Below are 23,993 nucleotides of genomic sequence, written 5' to 3'. Positions count from 1 at the left end.
CCTTCTCAACCGCCAGCCGCAACTCCCCCACCGCGCCCTCACCGAGAATCACCCTGACGCCTCCTCCGCCGACGGTGAAGATGATCCCCTCCACTTCTCTGTGACTCTTCAATAGTCTTTATGCTGCCTATGCTAGAACTGATAACTTCCATTAAAATCAAATGATTTCTCCCTTTTGCAGTAACATCCATTTAGTTCTTCGCTTCTGACTGATTAATATCTTTCTAGTTCCTTTGCTTTTTGAATTTTGGTGTATATGCAAGATCCAATGATTTTAAATCACATTTTTAGATTTGACTTAATGTGTAGTGTCCATCTCCATTCAGTCCCTTAGTAGATCAAGAATGTCATGCTATAGAATGTACCTCTTTTTTATTAGAGAAGATGATTCTATTTCCATTTTGATATCAGGTTCATAAGCAGGGTGTTGCACTTGGAAGATCTGTTGACTTGACAAAGTTTGATGGTTATGACCAATTGATTGAGGAGTTAGATCAGCTATTTGAATTCAAAGGAGAATTGATGGCTCCAAATAAAAATTGGATGATTGTATTTACTGATAATGAGGATGATATGATGCTTGTTGGAGATGACCCTTGGCAGTAAGCATGCTTCTACATTCCTAATGTTCTTCTCTTATGTATATATATCTTCCATTTTCTATGTATAAAGTGGATATGTTGACAACTGGTGTTGTATAATTTTCTGTAGGGAATTTTGTGCTATGGTCCGTCAGATTTTTATATACACAAAAGAGGAGGTCCAGAAGATGGATTCAAGTACCTTGAACCCAAAAAATGAAGATTGTCCTGATATGAAAGAGAATGTCAAGGAAACAAAAGGCAGTCAATCTGCATCATCATCTAATTCAAAAAACTCATAGGCTTATCCTGCAATGTAAGTAGGAATCTCTTTTTATTTAATATAAATTGTCGTGATAATCATTTTATCCCATCATTTCCCAGGTTATTGAGATGTTTTATTTGAAGACTATGATAGGTTAGGTCCTTCTCCATTAATTCAACATTTGAAAGATAACTCCAACAGTTAATCCCCGAGTACTTCATACTCATATTACAGCTAGTCAAGTATTTATGCAACATGTTATCTGTCAATGAAAATTAAACTGCATCCTTTGCAAGAAAGACTGACAACTAGAAAAATAGTTCAATATCGCTACTAGTATTTCATGTTTGGAAATTGATTTAAGCGAGAAGTTTGCAGGCTGACGACATCTTTGCCATGTGTAATTCAATCTTTGTAGGATCTTGAAGCACAAACAAAGTGATTGTTTGTGCTTTATCTAAGTGATTGTTTGAACAGTTTTATAGCATGCATCTTGACAATTAATATAATTTTGAAGATCACTATCAAGGAAGAATGTTCAAAGGAAAGTAAAGGCTAAGGAGAAGATCACGTAATTAACTACACGGGTAGCTTTCCGTAAGAATTCAACTTTTTCTTGATCTATTCTTATGTAGTCCATGGTACACATTAAAGATTTCACTGTAGCTTATTTTCAGTATTCTAACATGTAAATTAATACACTTCTGTGGATCCGCCAAACAATCTAAGTTGTGATGGATTGATATCCCTTTATGTTCCAAACCTTTGTTTTTTTTTTGGAGCTTGTAATTTTCATTGCAAACAATCCATATGGTGTATGAATTACATTCAGTCCAGTATAAACTTAGCACTTTCTCTTCAGAGGTAATTTATGGGTTTTATTCTACAATCATGTTTACTAATTGATCAGATTGATTAAGAAGGGCGTTGGAGTAGCTTGGTAAATTTGTTTTGCTAGGTTATGATAAATTAGCATTCAGCAGAATAGATATTTGGATTTCTTCTTCAAATCACACAGTAATATTTCTCTTGTCATTGGTGAAACAATCAATCCACTCTCATTATAACTTCCACAACAGAAAATTTTATGTTATTTGCCTACTACCAATGCAGTTTAACTGATTTTACATTGACTGAACAAGGTTGATTTTATTTAGGTATCAAACTCTCCCATTTGTTTTAGATATTACAAGTCTTGTTTGTTAATTTCTCCAAACCATTATTTCTCAATTTGTTAACAAGGAAACTCATGTTAGCATAGTCATGATCAGAGCCTAATTATAGTTTACAATTATCTGAGTGTTATTGATTAACTGTTCTGTCCTTTCTTCTGGTTCTTTTTTTTTTTAAAGTTTGTGCACTCATTTAGATGGTTTATTATTCTTGTTGTGATGAATTCAGGTCTAGTGAAAATACTGAAGAAGTATGACAAGAGAACAGGAGCACTTATCAAGCAACCCTTCATTGAAAAGGTGCTGCAGCAACCATTCTTTACAACTGATCTCCTATACAAACTTGTGAAGGAGTGTGTGGCTATGCTCGACCACCTCTTCCCCAGCAACAACCTGTCAATTTCAGCAGAATGCAACGGACAAAATGGAATGCCAAAGCCGACACAATCAGGTGGGAGGGTTCCAGAGTTGGAGGAGATTAAATATATGCAGAGCTTATACATGAAGAGCACCGTAGCAGCGTTGCGGTCCTTGAAACAGATTAGGAGCAAAAGTTCAATAGTCAAAACAGATTAGAAAATCTCGTGTTATATTGTCCTACCTTTGTTTTAATAGTGTTATCATTTTGTTGGTTGCTTATGAAATTTTGTTGGCTGCTTATGAAATTTCTTCAGAATGTTATAGATATTATTTTTGAATGTTAGAAAATTGTATATTAAATTTTATTTTGAAATTTAGTATTTTGAATGATTTATAATATTGGAAAATTGTGGATTAATTTTTTTTATTTTTTATCTAAAAAAGATAACGATTTTTCATCGTTGTCGTAGATAGTTTAAAACTGTTGTTGAAGACCCTGTTATTAAAGGTAGACGCTCAAAGACAACGGTGAAAAACTGTTGTCTTTGAAGGAAAAGACAACGGTTTTTCACCGTTGTAAAACTGTTGTCTTTGCCTTCAAAGACAACGGTTAAAAACTGTTGTCTTTGAGCACCCCTTTTAACAACACGGCCTTTAACAACAGTCCGAAAGAGGCTACGACAACGGTGAAAAACCGTTGTTGTTAGGCTTTTTTCTTGTAGTGTGGAAAGGAACAAACCGTTGGAATAGTCATAGTGTAATTAGGTATTAGTTTATTTTGACTAATAAATTACACTAATACACTCTAAATATATTGAATAGGACCATTTAAGATAAGTTCTTTTTATACTGACTTAATAAAAGAACAAGACCTTAGTTATTATGAAAGTGTGTGCTCTTAATCCTAATATAATAACAAGCACATATATTTAGTATTTATTTCTTTGACTTATCAAAGGGTGAGATTTAGCTCGATAAATCAATAGGCCCGATAAGTTGAGAAATGATATTACTTATAGTGTGTGTTGTTGATTATAGAAGGAAACTGTATCCTAGTTATCTAGGTTGGTAATGTCCCCAAGAGGAGCTCATAAGGATTGTCATGTTAAACCCTGCAGGTGGACTTAGTCTGACATGACGATAAGGTTGAGTGGTACTACTCTTGGACTAAGAAATTAATTAAAGTGAGTTGTCAATAACTCATTTAATTAGTGGACATTCGACATCTTAAACATAGGGAGATTAACACACTCATAATAAGGAGCTCAAAATGTAATTTGGGATTGGTGCGGTAGTTCAATAATAATTCTTTAGTGGTATGAATTATTATTGATGAAATTAAGTTGAGTGTTCGGGGTGAACACGGGAAGCTTAATTTCATCAGGAGACCAAAACCAATTCCTCCTCTCGGTCCCTATCGTAACCTCTTATTTATAAAGTATTATACTCACCTACACCCACCTTTATACCCATCCTAATGGAGTCGGCCAAGCTAGCTTGGAACCCAAGCTAGGGGCCGGCCAAGACCAATAGGATGAGCCAAGTATGTGGCCGGCCAATGCTTGGAGCCCAAGCATGGTGTGGCCAGCCCTAAGAAAATTAAAAGGATTTTTATTTTTAAAATTTTCTTATGTAGATTCCATGGTTTTAAAAGAGAGTTTAAAATTTAAATCTTTCCTTTTATAGTTTTCTACAACAGATTGAGAAAAGATTTGATATCTTTCTTTATTTGTAGATTGAAAGGAAGATTTTAATTTTGATAAAACTTTTCTTTTTTTTTAACCATGTTCATAATTTAAAAAGAGAGTTTAAAATTAAATATTTCCTTTTATAAGTTTCTACAAAAGATTAAGAAAAGATTTGATATCTTTCCTTATTTGTAGATTGTAAGGAGATTTTAATTTTAAAAATAACTTTCCTTTTTGAAAATCATCCACATGTTTTAATAGAGAAATTTTAATTTATATTTCCTTTTATAACCAACCATGAAGGGATAAATTATTAGAGAAATTTTTATTTTAAAATTTCCGGAAACAAATTAGAAAGTTTTAATTCTTGTTAAAACTTTCCTTGTTTGGGATTATGAGGTGGACGACCATATTGTTTTAATAAAAGGAAATAAGTTTTAATTAATTAAATTTTCCTTTTCATGGCAAAGAAAATAAGGAAGATTTTATTTAATTTTTCCTTATTTGCCAAGACCAAGGATTATAAAAGAGGGGGTAGAGGTGGCTTCATGGCTAAGAACTCTATTCTATTCTCCTCCTCTTTTCCTTAGTGGTGTGGTCGGCCCTTCTAGTTCTCCCTTCTCCTTTTTCTTTCTTCTCCTTGTCGAAACTCTTCATCCTTTGGAGCTTGGAAGGTGGTCGTATATTGCTTGGAGAAGAAGGAGAGAAAGGAGGCTTTGTTTCTTACATCCCTTGGAGCTTGGTGGTGGTGGTCGAACTTCTACATCCTTGGAGGAGTTTTTGGTGGCCGAAACTTGGTGAGGAAGAAGAAGGACTTGGGTGGTTCTCATCTCAGTAGATAGTTGCCCACACAACGCCCGAGATAAGAAGAGGAATACAGTAGAAGATCAAGAGGTCGTTGCATACAAAGAAAGGTATAACTAGTAATTATTTTCCTCATCATAATAGTTTTTCTTTGTATGAATTCCAAACACAAGAGGCATATGATTCTAGATTTTTGGATTAGATATTCGAAGTTGTATTTTTTTTATTTTTTCGATCTTGTGATTCGATTGTTCCTTTTGGTTAAACCTAATGTTATTTTAGGAAATTAAATATTGAATTTCGTTAAGAGTCTTTGTCGAGGCAGTGGTGGATGCTCCCATACCCAAGAAGGTCATGTGCCTCGCCATGTTTGACCTGGGAGCCAATTTCCGAAATAAATATTTAATTAAATTTATAACATAGGTGGATTTGGATCAATAATGTTAAGCATCGTTTGCGATCCAAATCTAAATCATTAAGAACAGATAAGTTAAATTTGGAATCAATAATGTTAAGTTCTGTTTGCGATTCCTAATTTAATTTCTAAAGAACACAATAGGTTGTTTAGGAAAGGTTCGACATTTGTACAATGGAACCGGTACGATCTTCCTAGGACCAACCAACAGATTGTCCCGCCAAAGTTTGAAGGAGGAGGCCTATGGGACATCACATATTGGATGATGAAGATGGAGGTCTTTTTCGACACGGATTGGGACACCATGATGGTGGTCAAAGAGCCATTTGAAGTCCTGAAGGACAAGAAAGGGAAGAAACTCCGACCACGTCATTGGAAGAAAGAGCAAACCTCACGATCAAAGGCAAATGATAAGGTAATATCTATTTTGATTGATATTTTACCTAATGATGTGATGAGCCGTGTAGGTAAATACAAGAATGCCCATGATTTGTGGAGCAAGATAAAGAAGGTTCAATGGGAAGAACCTATGCCTACACAAGAAGAAGAAGAGCCCAAGGAGATGGGCTTAATGGTTCAAGTTGAGGAGGAGAAGGATGAAGAAAGGCCATCCACAAGTGTGGATGAGGAAGATATATCATCTACATCCTCGAAGGTTGAAGAAAAGTCCAAGACGAATGAAGAATAAATCTTGGAAGAGGTCAACCTAGTGAGCACCTCCACCGAAGCAAACTCAAAGGATCACATTGTGTGCTTCGGGTGCAATGAAAAGGGACACTACAAGAGTAGATGTCCAATGGGTATGAAGAAGGTATCTCCTAAACTCAATTCAATTTCTTTAGAATCTAATTTGAGTCGTAGGAAGAAAAAGGAGAAGAAGCATATTAGATGCTTCACGTGTGGAGAAATGGGACACTACCACACCAAATGCCCAAAGAAGAAAGAAATCAAGAAGTTGGCGCATTTAAAGAAGTGGGATAAGAAGAAGAGGAGCTCAAATCAAGGGGGAGCTTCAAGGGTAAGGGAGATATATCCTAACTTGAAGTTTAATTCAAATTTAAACTCCTCCATGCATGCTAGAAATAATTGTTATTATTTACCCATGCATAACTTTGGTTTTAAATATCATGATAGGAGTAGGGTAAATGTGGATCATAACCCTAGGAGAACCATTCATGATAACTCTAGAAATGGTAGATCTAAGGAGACCCAAGGCATTAATCCCAATAAAGGGAGACATATGCCTAGAAAAGTGGGTAGGTCTAGGAATGCCCATGGTGGACATGTTGACTCTAGGTTTAGGAACCTAGAAAGGGAAAATCAAGCTTTGAAGGCAAAGCTTTATAAATTGGAGAAACCCCTAGAAAGATTCAATGTTGGATCTAAGGGTTTAGGTATGGTGTTGGGTAGCCAAAGACTCAACAATGATAGATCGGGTTTGGGATACCGATCTAGTAGCTCTAATGCTAAGGGAAAGTTATATGCTAGGGTTGCATATGACTATAACAAGGAGAAGCAAATAAATGGCAAGAGAAAGCCATTTAAAGTAAAGGAGAAATTAGCCAAGTACAAGGTGTCCAAGGTTAAGAAAGTTAGGTTTGTAAGCCAAGTGTCACCGGAGGTGCACCGATATGGCCTAGCGATTATGGATGAGTCACCTAGGGAGGTGGCTAAGGCTAAGAGCTCTAGGGGAAGCTCAAACAGTCAATTTGGGACCCATGACCAATGGATCTCAGGTGGTCTTTACTTGGGAGTCTAGATGAGCCATGGAATGTGCCAAGTGGTTTGGAGACGGACTTGAGTCTCAAACCTTAGGGATTTAGCACAATTGGTTTATGTTTCATGCTTATAAATATGACATTGGGGTCATATAGCATGATAATTGGTTTTGGATGTATAGATGTCATATAAACCAATGCTAGGGATGTATTTTGGGTTAGTATGGGCAAATACATCAAGAGGAAGTCAAAACTAGGACGTTAGGTCAAGGTTCAATTGAACCATTTAGCTAGTTTTGAGTTTTGTGTCAATCTTGGGATTGGTGATAGATACATTTTTGAATGTATTTTTCTCAAGTAGACATGGGTAAAACAGACTTCTCCATAAAATTTGGGAATTTTTGGATGTCTGTGTAATTATTGGTGCATTTCTAGAATTGGGTTCAGAATGTTGAAAAGGGCTGAAACAATGTACCAGTTGATTGGTAACAGTGAAAATCAAGAACAGAATGGTTCTGTGTGCTATTGTGATAAGGGTAGTCGACTGGGGCAATCGACTGATACTAGTCTGAAAGTATTTTCAGCACTGGATTGTGACCGGGTCAACTCGTTGAGGTGTATGAGATCCATGGAGGATGAATACATGAGTTTAGGGTCAGTTGGATGATAAGTTTTCAACAATTGGGATATTGTTGGAAAGCTTTTTGGATATTAGGCAAAGGGGGAGAAGTAAGGTTTAGTTAGGAAAACTTGAAAATGTCTTTGCGTAGGGGAAGCCTTAAGATAGGTTCTTAAAAAGCCCTGTGGGAAAATCCTAGCTCAATGGGGAGCATAGGTGTAGGGGGAGCCTTGGGATAGGTTCTTAAAAAGTCCTGTGGGAAAATCCTAGCTCAATGGGGAGCATAGGTGTAGGGGGAGACTTGGGATAGGTTCCAATGCTTGTTGCATTCATTCGGCGTTGTAAGTCCAAGTGTGTAGTCTTGGCATCGTAAGTCCATTCAGCGGAGTAAGTCCAAGTGTGTAGCCTTGGCATTGTAAATCCATTGTTTTTAGCATATTGTTTTTCTATTATGTTTTCCCTAACTTAAACATATTGCCAAACATTAAAAAGGGGGAGATTGTTGGAGCAATCCCATGGAGCAATCCATGGGACCATGTGTTTTGGTGTTTGGGCAAAGGGTTTAAGTTAGGTTCACCCTTGTATTTGATATGTGTACTTGAGTTATGCAGGACTGTAGGATACACATGTGACTCAGGTTGATGGCTTCGGGTCCAGTGAAGGATAGCATTGGGGATGAGCCGCGGGCTTGTATGCATCCGAGGGACCGTGGACAAGGTAGCGAGGACAAGGGCCGAGGAAAGCGACTTCAAGGCATACGCGAAGGATGGCATTGGGGACGAGCCGCGGGCTTGTATGCATCCGAGGGACGAGAGCCAAAGAAAGTAGGCTTGAAGGCAAGAGGTCAAGGCTGCAAAGAAGCGTCGACTAGGGTGGGGGTCCGAGTGCAGAGAGAATGTACTCGGGTACCAGTCGACTGCTAGTTTCACCAGTCGACTGCACTGGTGTAGTCGACTGGTTCAGTCGACTGGCAACGAACAGAATGTTTCTGTTCGCTCGGTCAGTGTTGAGCAGTCGACTGCTAGTTTTAGCAGTCGACTAGTATCGAGCCATTGGAATGTAACGGTCGAATTTCCACAAAGGGCAGTCGACTACATGTTTTGTCAGTCGATTGGTAGGCGGAGTTTTCAACCCACGGCCTATATAACCAAGGCTTGGAAGCTTGGTTATCCCTGATGGAATTAGTGGTGGTAAACCCTAATTAGTAGTCTACTAGTCTCAAGAGTCTTGGTTGGTGTTGTGGTGAGGTTTATCCACCCACAAGGAGCGATTTGAGATAGCCGGAGTTTGCCGGGGGCTAATCCACCGACGGATCGGGATCGCCCACCTCAAGGACACGTCGTAGAGTAGGAGCCTTAATCTCCGAACCATGTTAAACAAACGTGTTAGCGGTTTGCATTTCCTTTCTTAGTTTTAGTCTTTAGCTTGTTTGTTTTGTTTGTATTCCGCTGCGTAAGCTAACATTGTAGGAAGCTATCGATTTGGGGGTGCCATCTATCCAACCCCCCTTCAAGCCGGCCACCGATCCCTTACAGTTACTAATAGAGAAATCATCTAAGAACTTAAAACTAAACTGGATCATGTTGGAGGAAGCTAGATCGAGGAATTGCCAGTGTGTTGTGAGCCTATTGCACTGCCCTGAGAGAAGCAACAGGTATAACCCTTTTTTATCTTGTTTATGGTGGTGAAGAAGTTGTCCTCGGTCGAAGTTGGAGTAGAGTCTGATCGGAGGCAACTATACAACGAAGACAATGTCAGCTGGCACCTTATAGAGCTCGATCTGATAAAGGAGATAAGAGATAAGGCAGCAACCCGGCTAATAGCGTACCACCAGAGGATGAGACAAAATTATAATAAAAGAGTTATTCTAAGATTTTTTTATGTAGACGATTTGGTTTGGAAGTGGATTAAACCGGTCAAGGATGTTAATAAGTTAGAGCTATAGTGGGGTGGACCATATAAGATGGTTCAAAAGCTTACCTTAGGCTCCTATTACCTCCAAGATGTAGATGGAAAAAATTTAGAGTGGCCCTAGAGTGTTAATCATCTACAACCCTATAGGGCTTGAGAGTATGCTTATAATATATTGATATAATATATTGAATATTTGCACTTAATAAAAATGCAGGTGATTGTCTCAAAAGCTCTATGTCCTAAACTCCTAAATCTCCGGACGGGTTATAAGCGAACATACTCTCATACTAAATTCCAGACTCCCGAGCCTCCGAGCATATTATAAGTGAGCATGCTCTCACGTCAAATTCTAGACTCCCGAACCTCTAGGCAGGTTATAAGCGAGTGTGCTCTTGTGCCAAATTCTAGACTCCCGAGCCTTCAGGCGAGTTATAAATGAACGTGCTCTTGAACCAAATCCCATACTCCCGAGCCTTCGTGCGGGTTATAAGCGAGCATGCTCTCGCACTAAATTCTAGACTCCCGAGCCTCCAGGTGGGTTATAAGTGAGCATGCTCTCACGCCAAGTACGAGACTCTTGAGCCTCCAAGAGGGTTATAAGCAAGTGTACTCTCACACCAAATCCCAGACTCCCGAGCCTTCAAGAGGGTTATAAGTGAGTGTGCTCTCCATCCAAATTCTAGACTCTTGTACCTCTGAGCAGGAAATATAAATGAGCTTTCTCTCGCGCCAAGTCCCAGACTCTCGAGCCTCCAGGTGGGTTATAAGCAACCATGCTCTCACGCTAAATTCTAAACTTCCGAGCCTCCAAGTGAGTTATAAGCGAGCGTGCTCTTACGCCAAGTTCTAGACTCCCGAGCCTCCGGACAGGTTATAAATGAGCATGCTCTCGTGCCAAGTTCTAGACTCTCAAGCCTCCGAGTGGGTTATAAGCGAGTGTACTCTCATGCTAAGTTCCAAACTCCCGAGCCTCCGGGCAGATTATAAGCGAGCATGCTCTCGCGTGTACATTATTTAGACCACTCTGAAAAATTTCTCATGGCTTTATTACATTGCTCGAGTTACAAGGGTCTCATTATTCCTTCTGGCCTAATTATTCTGCTCGGCATCATTATCCCACCCAACATATTATTAAGCTCAGTTTAATTATGATAATTGCTTATGAGGAAGTGATCATTTAGATTTCATTTGGTATAAGGGTCTCATTATTCCTTCCGACCTATTTGTTCCGCTCGATGTCATTATCTCGCCCAGGGTATTTGTAAAATACGGTGCCCAAATAATAATAAAATAATAAGATTATTGGACAAATAATCTTATTGGATTTTTCAGGAATTTTTAGGAATTTTCTGGGATTTATTCGGAGCCCGTTTGACATATTGTAAGGGGATCAATTATTGGGTTTAGAGAAAGTCTGTTTGGAATACCCAGATGTGGGAGTTGATTGAGAGATTAATCTAGGGTTAATTTAAAAATCCTTAAGTTTATAATTCCTTTCCTTTTCTTCACCCGAGCCCTAAAGCCTTCCCTCACCGCAGACTTCTCCCGATTCCCCTCTCTTCTTCTGCCGTTTCCGCCCGACGCACCTTCCTTTTCCATCTTCCTGCGCGATCGCCGGCAGCCCGGGAGTTCACCGCCGATGGAGGTCTTCTCCTTCACCGTCCCTCACCTCCGCCACCGACCTTCCTCTCTGCGATTCCTCTTCGTTGCTGGCGCAGATTCATCACAGCTCACCTCCCGATCTTGCCGCAGCACCCGAACGTCGTTGCCGTCACCCGACGCCGCCTTCTCCCTCTCCCTCTCTCGTTGTCATGGAACCCTATCCGTGAGAGGCCGGCGCCCGTTGCTAGCAGCTATCGACATCGCAGTCCCTGTCTGTTTCCGTCGCCCTCTTCACACCGCCGGTGCCCTAAATCGATCACATCTCCTTCTTCTCGGCACGAGAGCCGCTGGATCTCTGCACATCGCAACTCCGATCACTGGATTTTGGTTCCTCTTCGTCGCTGGTACAAATTGGTTATCGATCCGTTGGGTGAGACAGATTTCATACACAGAATTAGATTGAGGTATGGTTCGTATCAGATGTGTAGCAAGTTAATTTTCATTTTGTATGGGAATATAGAGATTGATGTTTGGTTGGTTTTGTAGCTCCGGCCAGCACTGTTCACCAGTGATCCACAGTGTCGGCCATCTTGTTACAACTGTGAGCTCTTCGGACATGAGCTACCAGCAACTCACTTGAGGTTGGGTAAGTGTTAATTATAGGTTGTTGAAGTTAAGCTTGACTTGGATCACAAGGTTAATTAATAGGATTCATTGTTTGGATTGTTAGATTCGCAAGGGAAGGAGTTAGCGAACAGTAGTGAATCGTTGTTATTGGTTGTGAGCCACTTTCAGTGACATCTTGTTGCCAAATTTAGAGTAAGGTATGTTGAGATTTGATTTTTGTTCTGCATGGGATTTGATTAGTGATGATTGATGAGGATTAAAGAGTTTATTGGTGGATTAGGGATGGACCTATCATCTAAATGAATTTAGATTGCTAGGTGGAATTAGACATGGTTGCCTAATCGAATTAGGATTGGATTATAAATGAATTTATGGATTCATGTTAATTAAGAAGTTGAGAAACTCAAGGATTAGATATTGGGATGTGAATTAGACTAGGAAATGATTGAGTTGATTGAGGATTGTTGGAATTTGTGGTTGATTATGGTTTGATGATTTAGTTGATAAGGTTATTGTAGGTTGATATCATTTGTGTTGAGGATGGATAAATCAATATTTGTATCATATTATATTGGAGACTTTGTGATCTGTAGTTGTTTGAATTGAAGTAAAATATTGTGGATTTAGTTAAACCTAATTGAATTAAGGGATTAGGTTAATTGCTTCTATTAGGGGTTCCCTAATTAGATTGGGGAGTTTATTTAGCTATTTGCTACCTATGTAATTAGCTAAATATATTATGTGATCGCAGGACTTTATTCGAGGCGAGCGTCTCGACGTGGGATTGATTTATTTTATCATGATCGACAGATTAAAGGCGGGTACTTCTTGCTTTATCTCTTTAGTATTTTGACCCTAGTGCATGAGCTTTATGTTCAGATAGTTGCTGTATCTATCTTGACTCCACTCTTATTCTTCCTGCGTTTGATACTTCCACTCGATCTTTGAGCTACTCGTTTCTGTATCTATACAATCTCTCGTTGCTATTCATGATATCCAGCAGATACTATAGTACTAGGTATTGGATACCAGATACCAGACATTAGATAGTAGGTATTGGATATATGGACACCTGATACCATGTTTACCTACTTTGATTACTGTTTATTTATGCTTAGTATTGAGCATGCGGATTCATGTAGCATACCTGATTTCCTGTTATATATATATGATGACTGTTGCATTATTCGCATCATGTCATTGCATGCATAGCCGACGACTTTGGCTCCCTTGTGGTTGAGACGGTCGTTGGCCCGCACTCGGCCACTCATGGGTGGTGGTAGTTGGAGCCGCTTGTCTGCCGTGCCACACTCGGTCACTCATGGGTAGTGGCGGCTGGAGTTGCAGCAGGGACCCCATCGCAGACGTAGCTATTCAGCTACTATGCACTCCATCCGGTCACTCGAGAGTAGTGGCGGCCTTTGGGTGGTACTGTTGTCATCGATCCCGCCTCTCGACCATACAGGGTCGTGGTGCAGGAGAGGTGGGCGGGTGACCATCCGTCATACGTTGTTTATATTGGTTGTTTACTTATGCTGTTGTTGTTTATCTATCTGCTGTTGCTAGATTATCTTGTTGTTTATTTATGCTCATATGCTTACATAGGTTGAGATTTATACCTGTGTTAGGTGTTTAGACACTGGCTTACTTACTGTTGATCATGTATATACCTCACATGATACCATGTAGTTATGAGCAGTACTGTAGCAGGACTTTGCTACACTTTACCTTCTACCACTAGCCTAGGATATGGTTTCAGGTATGGACACTTATTATGATATCACTGTAGTATCTGCTATTTCCATACGAGACTGTATACCCTTGCATCTCTAGTTCTTTACTTTACTCATGCACTATCAGTCTATTACCCGCTGAGTCTTTATACTCACCACCCCGTATATTGGTAATTTCACCAGGTAGCAGGTAAAGGATTTATGGAGTCGCCTGGAGATCCTGTCCGCCAGTTCCACATCACATTCGAGGACAACCTTACGATTTTGGTATTTCTTACGCTATTTGTATTTTGGGTTTTGTACTTATTTATGTATTTGAGTTCTCTTGTATTTGGTTTGATATTATTGTGTCAAGCCGAGCCGGCTCGCAGTTAGTTACTTTATGTTTTGTTATCGTTGTTTGTGATTTCCGCTGTGTTGATTTAGTATAGCCGTGTGGGTTGATTCATATATTTATATAACTGCGTGGTTGTGTTTATTTCTGTCTCAGCCGAGTGGGCTGCTTATATAACTGCGTGGTTGTGTAGATATATTCCAGCCGTATGTGGCTGATGTATATTGTATGTATGTATGCCTCAGATTGTCACCCGTACAGGGGAGATGCTGCCGAAATTTTTCGGTACGGTCTCCTCTGGGGGCGTGACAATTTATTGGTATCAGAGCCTCAGGTTTTACGAGGCCTATTTTCGTTTGGTTTTTTTTTCGTGATTTGGTTTCTCGATGTGACTTTTCGGGTTTTGGGACCTGGCAGCGACAGGATTCTCCAAGCTATAGGAGGTATGTTTGCATATTGTTATCTTACATTTTTGTTAGTGCATGCATAGTTGTTATGTTAGTTATGTTATGTATTAGTATGCTTTTGTTAGTACCTGTCTAGTTGTTTGTAGCATACATCAAATGTGTTGGGCCAATCACTGATCACGGTTGACCCTACTAGAGATCAAGGAATACAGTCTCATAGGACTTCTTTTACCATACCACTAGTGTTATTAATTTCTGTTATCACTAGTTTAGTAGTGGTTAGTATCTGCTAAATATCATATTGTTTCGGTTCGTGAAGAACTAATTTGCTCGTAATGCCTTGGTACGTAGAGAATCGATTTACTCTTATTTGACTTGGGTAGTAGAGGATTGATTTATCCTAGTTGGTTCGGTTTGTAGAGGACCAGTTTACTCTTATTGACTTGGTTAGTAGAGGATCGACTTATCCTAGTTGCTTTAGCCTATAGAGGTCCGATCTATCTTGGTTGACTTGATCAGTGGAAGAGTGATCCATTCTTGACGGTGTAGATGGTAGAGTACTGAGTTACTTTTATTAGTTCGGTTAGTAGGAGACCGACTCACTCTATTTTTATAGAGATTCTGATCCTTGGGTTATGTGTGTTGGTTAGATAACCTAAAAGACACTTTTGAGTTCATGACTTGTACAGACGAATAATTGATCGAGTTAGCCATATACCATTGTTGGGTTGATTAGTCTGTAAAGGATCGATGCATCCTATTTCATAGGGACTTTGACTATGGATTGTATGTACTTGGTAGGATGACCTTGAGGGTATATTTGGATAGATGACCCCCACTGATGTGGAAAGGTGTGGAGCTAGTTGCTTAACACTTACGAGATACAACCGTTATAGGGTGTATGAATTGGTAAGTACATTTCGATACTGGAGTGCAGTTGGAAGCATGTTATGATGGATTTTGTTGAAAGATTTGATGATAATGGATTTTGGTTTTCAGAGATAATTGATTTATCCACAATTGGTTAGGTAACAGTATGGGCGTAGCGGAAGCGTAGAGAGCCCATAACCCACAGAGTCATCCTTCGAAGTTGGAGATTTGTTTATGATACTACGAGAGAGTAGTATATATGTTTGCTGCTTAGTTGTTACCCATAGATGAGGATTCTTGGGTTGAGCAGTAAATTTGGGGACCAAATTTGTATTAGTGGGGGAGAATGTAAAATACGGTGCCCAAATAATAATAAAATAATAAGATTATTGGACAAATAATCTTATTGGATTTTTCAGGAATTTTTAGGAATTTTCTGGGATTTATTCGGAGCCCGTTTGACATATTGTAAGGGGATCAATTATTGGGTTTAGAGAAAGTCTGTTTGGAATACCCAGATGTGGGAGTTGATTGAGAGATTAATCTAGGGTTAATTTAAAAATCCTTAAGTTTATAATTCCTTTCCTTTTCTTCACCCGAGCCCTAAAGCCTTCCCTCACCGCAGACTTCTCCCGATTCCCCTCTCTTCTTCTGCCGTTTCCGCCCGACGCACCTTCCTTTTCCATCTTCCTGCGCGATCGCCGGCAGCCCGGGAGTTCACCGCCGATGGAGGTCTTCTCCTTCACCGTCCCTCACCTCCGCCACCGACCTTCCTCTCTGCGATTCCTCTTCGTTGCTGGCGCAGATTCATCACAGCTCACCTCCCGATCTTGCCGCAGCACCCGAACGTCGTTGCCGTCACCCGACGCCGCCTTCTCCCTCTCCCTCTCTCGTTGTCATGGAACCCTATCCGTGAGAGGCCGGCGCCCGTTGCTAGCAGCTATCGACATCGCAGTCCCTGTCTGTTTCCGTCGCCCTCTTCACACCGCCGGTGCCCTAAATCGATCACATCTCCTTCTTCTCGGCACGAGAGCCGCTGGATCTCTGCACATCGCAACTCCGATCACTGGATTTTGGTTCCTCTTCGTCGCTGGTACAGATTGGTTATCGATCCGTTGGGTGAGACAGATTTCATACACAGAATTAGATTGAGGTATGGTTCGTATCAGATGTGTAGCAAGTTAATTTTCATTTTGTATGGGAATATAGAGATTGATGTTTGGTTGGTTTTGTAGCTCCGGCCAGCACTGTTCACCAGTGATCCACAGTGTCGGCCATCTTGTTACAACTGTGAGCTCTTCGGACATGAGCTACCAGCAACTCACTTGAGGTTGGGTAAGTGTTAATTATAGGTTGTTGAAGTTAAGCTTGACTTGGATCACAAGGTTAATTAATAGGATTCATTGTTTGGATTGTTAGATTCGCAAGGGAAGGAGTTAGCGAACAGTAGTGAATCGTTGCTATTGGTTGTGAGCCACTTTCAGTGACATCTTGTTGCCAAATTTAGAGTAAGGTATGTTGAGATTTGATTTTTGTTCTGCATGGGATTTGATTAGTGATGATTGATGAGGATTAAAGAGTTTATTGGTGGATTAGGGATGGACCTATCATCTAAATGAATTTAGATTGCTAGGTGGAATTAGACATGGTTGCCTAATCGAATTAGGATTGGATTATAAATGAATTTATGGATTCATGTTAATTAAGAAGTTGAGAAACTCAAGGATTAGATATTGGGATGTGAATTAGACTAGGAAATGATTGAGTTGATTGAGGATTGTTGGAATTTGTGGTTGATTATGGTTTGATGATTTAGTTGATAAGGTTATTGTAGGTTGATATCATTTGTGTTGAGGATGGATAAATCAATATTTGTATCATATTATATTGGAGACTTTGTGATCTGTAGTTGTTTGAATTGAAGTAAAATATTGTGGATTTAGTTAAACCTAATTGAATTAAGGGATTAGGTTAATTGCTTCTATTAGGGGTTCCCTAATTAGATTGGGGAGTTTATTTAGCTATTTGCTACCTATGTAATTAGCTAAATATATTATGTGATCGCAGGACTTTATTCGAGGCGAGCGTCTCGACGTGGGATTGATTTATTTTATCATGATCGACAGATTAAAGGCGGGTACTTCTTGCTTTATCTCTTTAGTATTTTGACCCTAGTGCATGAGCTTTATGTTCAGATAGTTGCTGTATCTATCTTGACTCCACTCTTATTCTTCCTGCGTTTGATACTTCCACTCGATCTTTGAGCTACTCGTTTCTGTATCTATACAGTCTCTCGTTGCTATTCATGATATCCAGCAGATACTATAGTACTAGGTATTGGATACCAGATACCAGACATTAGATAGTAGGTATTGGATATATGGACACCTGATACCATGTTTACCTACTTTGATTACTGTTTATTTATGCTTAGTATTGAGCATGCGGATTCATGTAGCATACCTGATTTCCCGTTATATATATATGATGACTGTTGCATTATTCGCATCATGTCATTGCATGCATAGCCGACGACTTTGGCTCCCTTGTGGTTGAGACGGTCGTTGGCCCGGGCCGCACGCTCGGCCACTCATGGGTGGTGGTAGTTGGAGCGTGCCGCTTGTCCTGTCGTGCCACACTCGGTCACTCATGGGTAGTGAGTTGCTCGCAGACGTAGCTATTCAGCTACTATGCACCTGTCCATCCGGTCACTCGAGAGTAGTGGCGGCCTTTGGGTGGTACAGTTTGTCATCGATCCGGCCTCTCGACCATACAGGGGTCATGGTGCAGAGAGGTGGGCGGGGTGACCATCCGTACATACGCTGTTGTTTATATCTGCTGGTTGTTTACTTATGCTGTTGTTGTTTATCTATGCTGCTGTTGCTAGATTATGCTGCTGTTGTTTATTTATGCTGTTATGCTTACGTAGGTTGAGATTTATACCTGTGTTAGGTGTTTAGACACTGGCTTACTTACTGTTGATCATGTATATACCTCACATGATACCATGTAGTTATGAGCAGTACTGTAGCAGGACTTTGCTACACTTTACCTTCTACCACTAGCCTAGGATATGGTTTCAGGTATGGACACTTATTATGATATCACTGTAGTATCTGCTATTTCCATACGAGACTGTATACCCTTGCATCTCTAGTTCTTTACTTTACTCATGCACTATCAGTCTATTACCCGCTGAGTCTTTATACTCACCACCCCGTATATTGGTAATTTCACCAGGTAGCAGGTAAAGGATTTATGGAGTCGCCTGGAGATCCTGTCCGCCAGTTCCACGTCACATTCGAGGATGACCTTACGATTTTGGTATTTCTTACGCTATTTGTATTTTAGGTTTTGTACTTATTTATGTATTTGAGTTCTCTTGTATTTGGTTTGATATTATTGTGTCAAGCCGAGCCGGCTCGCAGTTAGTTACTTTATGTTTTGTTATCGTTGTTTGTGATTTCCGCTGTGTTGATTTAGTATAGCCGTGTGGGTTGATTCATATATTTATATAACTGCGTGGTTGTGTTTATTTCTGTCTCAGCCGAGTGGGCTGCTTATATAACTGCGTGGTTGTGTAGATATATTCCAGCCGTATGTGGCTGATGTATATTGTATGTATGTATGCCTCAGATTGTCACCCGTACAGGGGAGATGCTGCCGAAATTTTTCGGTACGGTCTCCTCTGGGGGCGTGACAGTATTATTCAGCTTGGTAAAATTATGATAATTGCTTATAAGGAAGTGTTGATTCGGATTTCATTTGGCACAAGGGTCTCATTCCTTCTGGCCTAATTATTCTGCTCGGCATCATTATCTCACCCGGCCTATTATTCAGCTCAGTTTAATTATGATAATTACTTATGAGGAAGTGTTCATTCAGATTTCATCTTGTAAAGGAGTTATTCATGAAATTGTGAATATAGACAAGATGACAGGTGTGATTTAATAATAACCAATACATGTTTAGCATTTAAGTTTCGTTCCCTTCAGCAATTACAAGGTATAAAAAAATTATATTATACACTCAATCAAATCTATTTAGGAGGCCCTTTGGGAGACCTTTTAGAAGTCGCTAGCGGTCTATGAATCATGGGAGTGCTTCTTTAAATAGATAATCACCCTCACGCAGTTGTTTAATCACCCCTTTAGCTCCAAGGGTGAGTGTCCTAGTGATGTGCTCGATAAAAAATTAGACCAAACTGTTAAGATTCAAGATAGGTTTTTCGGTCTTGGCAATGTAAGTCTAAGTGTGGCTTGGCAAGGATGAAGACTGAGGCCAAAGGAAGCTCTTGAAATCAAGTCGTGAAGGATGGGGAAGCACCCGAGGGATGCAAGACTAATGGAGGAGGCTAGAAGGTATTGTCATGAGAAAACCTGACAATAAGGACAAGGTCGAAGGAAGCATCTTGAAGGCAAGACGTGAAGAATGGGGAAGCATCCGAGGGACGCAAGGCTGATGGAAGATGGCTATAAGGTAAGGTCAAGGTTGTATAGGTGAGGACAAGTGCATGAGAGATTGTACTCAGGATAAACCCCTAGGTTTAAGGTTTTACCAATCGACTAGCATCTAGACTAGTCAACTGGGTAGGGCATAGAATGTTTCTATGTCTGATGGCTGTGAAAACCAATTTACTATACTGTAGTCAATTGACTGGTACTGTAGTCAATCAACTAGTTAATAGCTATTGGCCAGCACCAGTCAACTGGTAACAGTAAAATTAGCTTGTTGATTTCTCCAAGTTTTATATAATGAAGCTTGGGGTGGCCAGCCTAGGTGATGACAATAGTGGTTAACCCCTATTAGAGTCTTCAAAGTTCTCTTGGTGTTTAAGAGTATGTGTTCAAGTATATGTGGCGAGGTTTCTCCATTGATAAGGAGCTTGAGCTAGCTGGAGCTTTCTGGGGTATCATCCACCAATGGATTGAGATCATCCATCTTACAGACAGTCATGGAGTAGGAGCCCTAATCTCTGAACCACGCTAAACAAACATATTAGGGTTTTCTTGTTTTTTCTTTATTGTCTTTCATATTTATAGGTTATCTTTCATATATACTTGTTGCTTGTATTTTCGCTGTGCTAATGAGTATAGGAAAGCGACCGAAGTGGGTGATTGACTATTCACCCCCTCTAGCCGGGCATTAATGTCCCAACAATTAGTATCAGAGCAAGGAGAACTTTTGAAGGACTAACCGCCTATAGGAGCAAGTGCTAGAGGAAGACAATGGAGTCAGAAGGACCGTTAGGATGGGATATCTGGATCCCACCTCCATATGTGAAAGGAGACTTCAAGTATTAGAGGATGCAATTAGAGACTTGGTTCCAAATAAATTGGGACCATTGGATCACATTGGAAGATCCCTTTGAAGCTCCAACAGACAAGAAGAGGAAGCATCTTTGATTATGATATTGGACCGAAGAACAAAGACAACAATCGAAGGCCAATAAGGAGGTACCTAAAATTTTGGTAAATTTATTGCCTCCTAAGGTGTTGTTTAGTGTAGGTAAATACAATAGCGTAAGTGACCTTTCGAAGAAGGTAATTGCTCTTCATGAAGACCCTACACGAATCCAAGAAGTGGAGGAGCCCAAGGAGAAGGGTTCATTAGTCTAAGAGGAGGAGAAGGATCAATCAGATGTGGAGACGAGCTCAACATCCAAAAAGGAGGAAGAAGTGGAGTCATCCACATCTTCAAGTGAGGAAGAAGCCTTGGAGGCTCAACCCTCAACCGCATCTACTGAGAAGAGCACTAAATCCCACATCAAGTGTTTTGAGTGCTAGGAGATGGAACACTACAAGAGTAGATGTCCTTCGCTCAAGAAGGAAAAAGAGGTAACTCCTAAACTCAATTCAATTCATTTAGAATCTAATTTGAGTTGTAGGAAGAAGAAGGAGAAGAAGAAGCATATTAGATGCTTCACATGTGGTGAGCAAGATCACTACCACATGAAGTGTCCAAGGAAGGGAGAGCTCAAGAAGATGGAGCAACTAAAGAAGTGGAGGAAGAATGAAGGCTCATGTCAATGGGGAGCTCCAAAGGTAAAGGGTAAGGTAAACCCTAGTTTAAATTTGAATTCAAATTTAAATTCCTCAATGCATAGTAAAAATAATGCTAATTATTTACTCATGCATAATTATGGATTTAGGTATAATGATATGAATACCCTAGGAAATCATATGCAAAGATTAGACCTAACAAGAACCCAACTACCATACATAAGGAGAGAAATGTAGTGAAGGATCTAGACATTAATCCTAAGGGAAGACACATGCCTAGCAAGGCAGGTAGGTCTAGAAGTGTCCATGGTGGATAAGTTGATTCTAGAGTTAGAAACCTAGAATTAGAAAATCAAGCTTTAAGGGAAAAGCTTGATAGGGTAGAAAAAGTCCTAGATAGATTTATTGTTGGGTCTAGAGGACTTGATAAGATCTTGGGTAGTCAAAGACCTAATGGTGATAGATTCGATTTGGGATACCGGTCTTCATCAAAAAAGGGTAAGGGGAAGTTACCCATGGATCACTTTGGCGGGTATGCATAGTAGAGTTCTCTAAGACCAAAAGAAGGTCACATGCAATGATTGAAAGTGAAAATGGCAAGGGGAATCCTCCAAGGCTAGAAAAGAGTCACATGCTAGGGTGACATATGATTATAACAAGGAGAAATCAACTAAAGACAAAAGAAAGTATAAGGTTGAGAAGAAGAAGAAGAAGGTCAAATAGTTAGACCAATCACCCAAGGTGCAATGTTGTGGTCTAGCCATAGAAGAAGAGTTACCTAGGATGGTGACTAAGGTCAAGATCTCTAGGAAGAACTCAAAGAGTCAAGTTGGGACTAGATCTCAAGTGGACCTTGCTTGGGATTCTAGAAGGGTCAAAAAGTGTGTCAAGTGGTTTGGAGACGGACTTGAGACTCAAATCCAAAGAATTGATACAATTGAGATGAGTATCATGTATGAAAATATGAAAAGGTGTTCATATTGCATGAAAATTGATTTTATATGTATAAATGTCATATAAACTAATGCAAGGGTTGCATTGTGGTTTAGTATGGACAAATACATCAAGAGGAAGCTAAAACTAGGACTTTAGGTCAAAATTCAATTAAACCATTTAGATAGTTTTAGATTTTATACCAATCTTGGGATCTGTGATAAATATATTTTTATATATATATTTTTCCCAAATAGACATTGGTAAAATAGACCTCTCCACAAAATTTTAAAATTTTTAGAGGTCTATGAAATTTTTGGTGTATTTCTGAAATTGAATTCAAAATATTATTTGGGGCTAAAATAGGGTGTCAGTCAACTGGCTCAGACACCAGTCGACTGGTAACAGTATTCATCAAGCACAAAATAGGTCTGTGAGGTTATTTCAATGAGATTAATTGACTGGGGCTTATGGCAGTCGACTGATACAGGTTGAAATTAGTTTTTCAGAAATAGGAAATGACCAAAAAGATAATAAATATGTATGTAATCTTATGGGGGATTAATACATGATAATTATGATCATTAAAGATTAAAGAGCCCAATAATTGGGATATTGTTGGAGCTCTTTTTAATGTATGGCAAAGGGGGAGAAGTTTAGATTTAAGTGGAAAATCTAAATACCTTTGCAAGAAATCTTAACTCAAGGGGGAGCTTCGGTGAAAGGGGGACCTAGGATTAGATTCCATAATATAAGCATGAGTAGTTTGCTTATTTATTGACAAAGGAGAGAAGTTTACTGTAAGTACCCATGGTAATTTTGATGTGATTAGCCAAATTAAGTTAGGTCCTATTGTGGTTTGATCCTTATGTCTAATTATGCAAAAATTAGGAGCAGAGGAAGTTAAGCTAAAGACATAGTTAGAGGGAAGGACAGCATGGGAGAGAGTCGACGGGCTCGGTGCATTTGAGGGATGAGCCGCTGTGGAAGAGTACGATGACAGACGAAAAGGAAACACGCGGCGATTCTGAGGGACGAGAAGCCATAGCGGAAGGTTGCTCGAGAAGGTCAGAAAATGGGTTCGGGTGAGTCCTATTCTGGATGGTCGAAATCACCCAAGCGAGCGGAGCTGGAGCGAGAGCTCGAACGAAAAAGTCAACACGTCTATTGACTTTGGTCCAAGTGCCTGAACCTAGTCTGGGTGCCTGAACCCTCAGGGTAAGTCAGGGTGCCCCGAGCTCGCGCCTTGGTCGAGGGCTAGTTCAGCTCGGTCTGGGTGCCTGGACCTAGTCCGGGCGCCCGACCACAAAACTTATCATTTACCGAGCTATCATGATACGTAGCTACGCAGATAAACTTTTATCCCTGCTTAAGTGTGTTGGAGTGTATACTTAAAAGTTTAGCTTTTGTACACATTTATTTTGAAATAAAGAATCACATTGGTCAAATGTTTACATTTATTTGTTAAATGTAATTGTTCAATTAATTTATATAGTAGATAACATGGAGTGTGGAGTCACACTTAGAAGATCATGTTGTCGGTTCTCTATAAATTATAAACAGTTGCTCACGACTAAGATGGAAAGGAACAAGCCATCAGAATAGACGTAGTGTAATTAAGTATTAGTTTATCTTGACTAATAAATTACACTGATACACTTTAAGTGTATTGAGTAGGATCATTTAGGTAAGTTCTTTTTGTATTGACTTAGTAAAAGAACTAGACCTTAGTTATTATGGAAGTGTGTGCTCTTAATCCTAATATAATAACAAGTATGTATATTTAATATTTATTTCTTTAACTTATCAAAGGGTGAGGTTTAGCTCAATAAATCAATATGTCCGATAAGTTGGGAAATGATATTACTTATAGTATGTGCTGTTGATTATAGAAGGAATCTGTGTCCTAGTTATCTAGGTTGAGAATGTCCCCAAGAGGAGCTCATAAG

At 39.7% G+C, this 23,993-nt stretch overlaps 2 long non-coding RNA genes across 2 annotated transcripts; both read left to right on the top strand.

The window, feature by feature from the left end:
• Window positions 1–385: 385 nt before the first annotated feature.
• Window positions 386–2,273, top strand: LOC122044098. Its single transcript, XR_006129515.1, has 4 exons — window positions 386–602; window positions 712–897; window positions 1,265–1,433; window positions 2,248–2,273. It is a non-coding gene; the product is annotated as an uncharacterized LOC122044098 (long non-coding RNA).
• Window positions 2,274–16,527: 14,254 nt separating this feature from the next.
• LOC122044031 lies at window positions 16,528–18,590 on the top strand. Its single transcript, XR_006129514.1, has 2 exons — window positions 16,528–16,622; window positions 18,350–18,590. It is a non-coding gene; the product is annotated as an uncharacterized LOC122044031 (long non-coding RNA).
• Window positions 18,591–23,993: the final 5,403 nt, after the last annotated feature.

This window comes from Zingiber officinale, chromosome 1B (assembly GCF_018446385.1).
Source record: "Zingiber officinale cultivar Zhangliang chromosome 1B, Zo_v1.1, whole genome shotgun sequence".
NCBI classification, from domain to species: domain Eukaryota; kingdom Viridiplantae; phylum Streptophyta; class Magnoliopsida; order Zingiberales; family Zingiberaceae; genus Zingiber; species Zingiber officinale.
The sequence above is the reverse complement of the archived record's forward strand: the minus strand, read 5'-3'. Positions and strand labels throughout refer to the sequence as shown.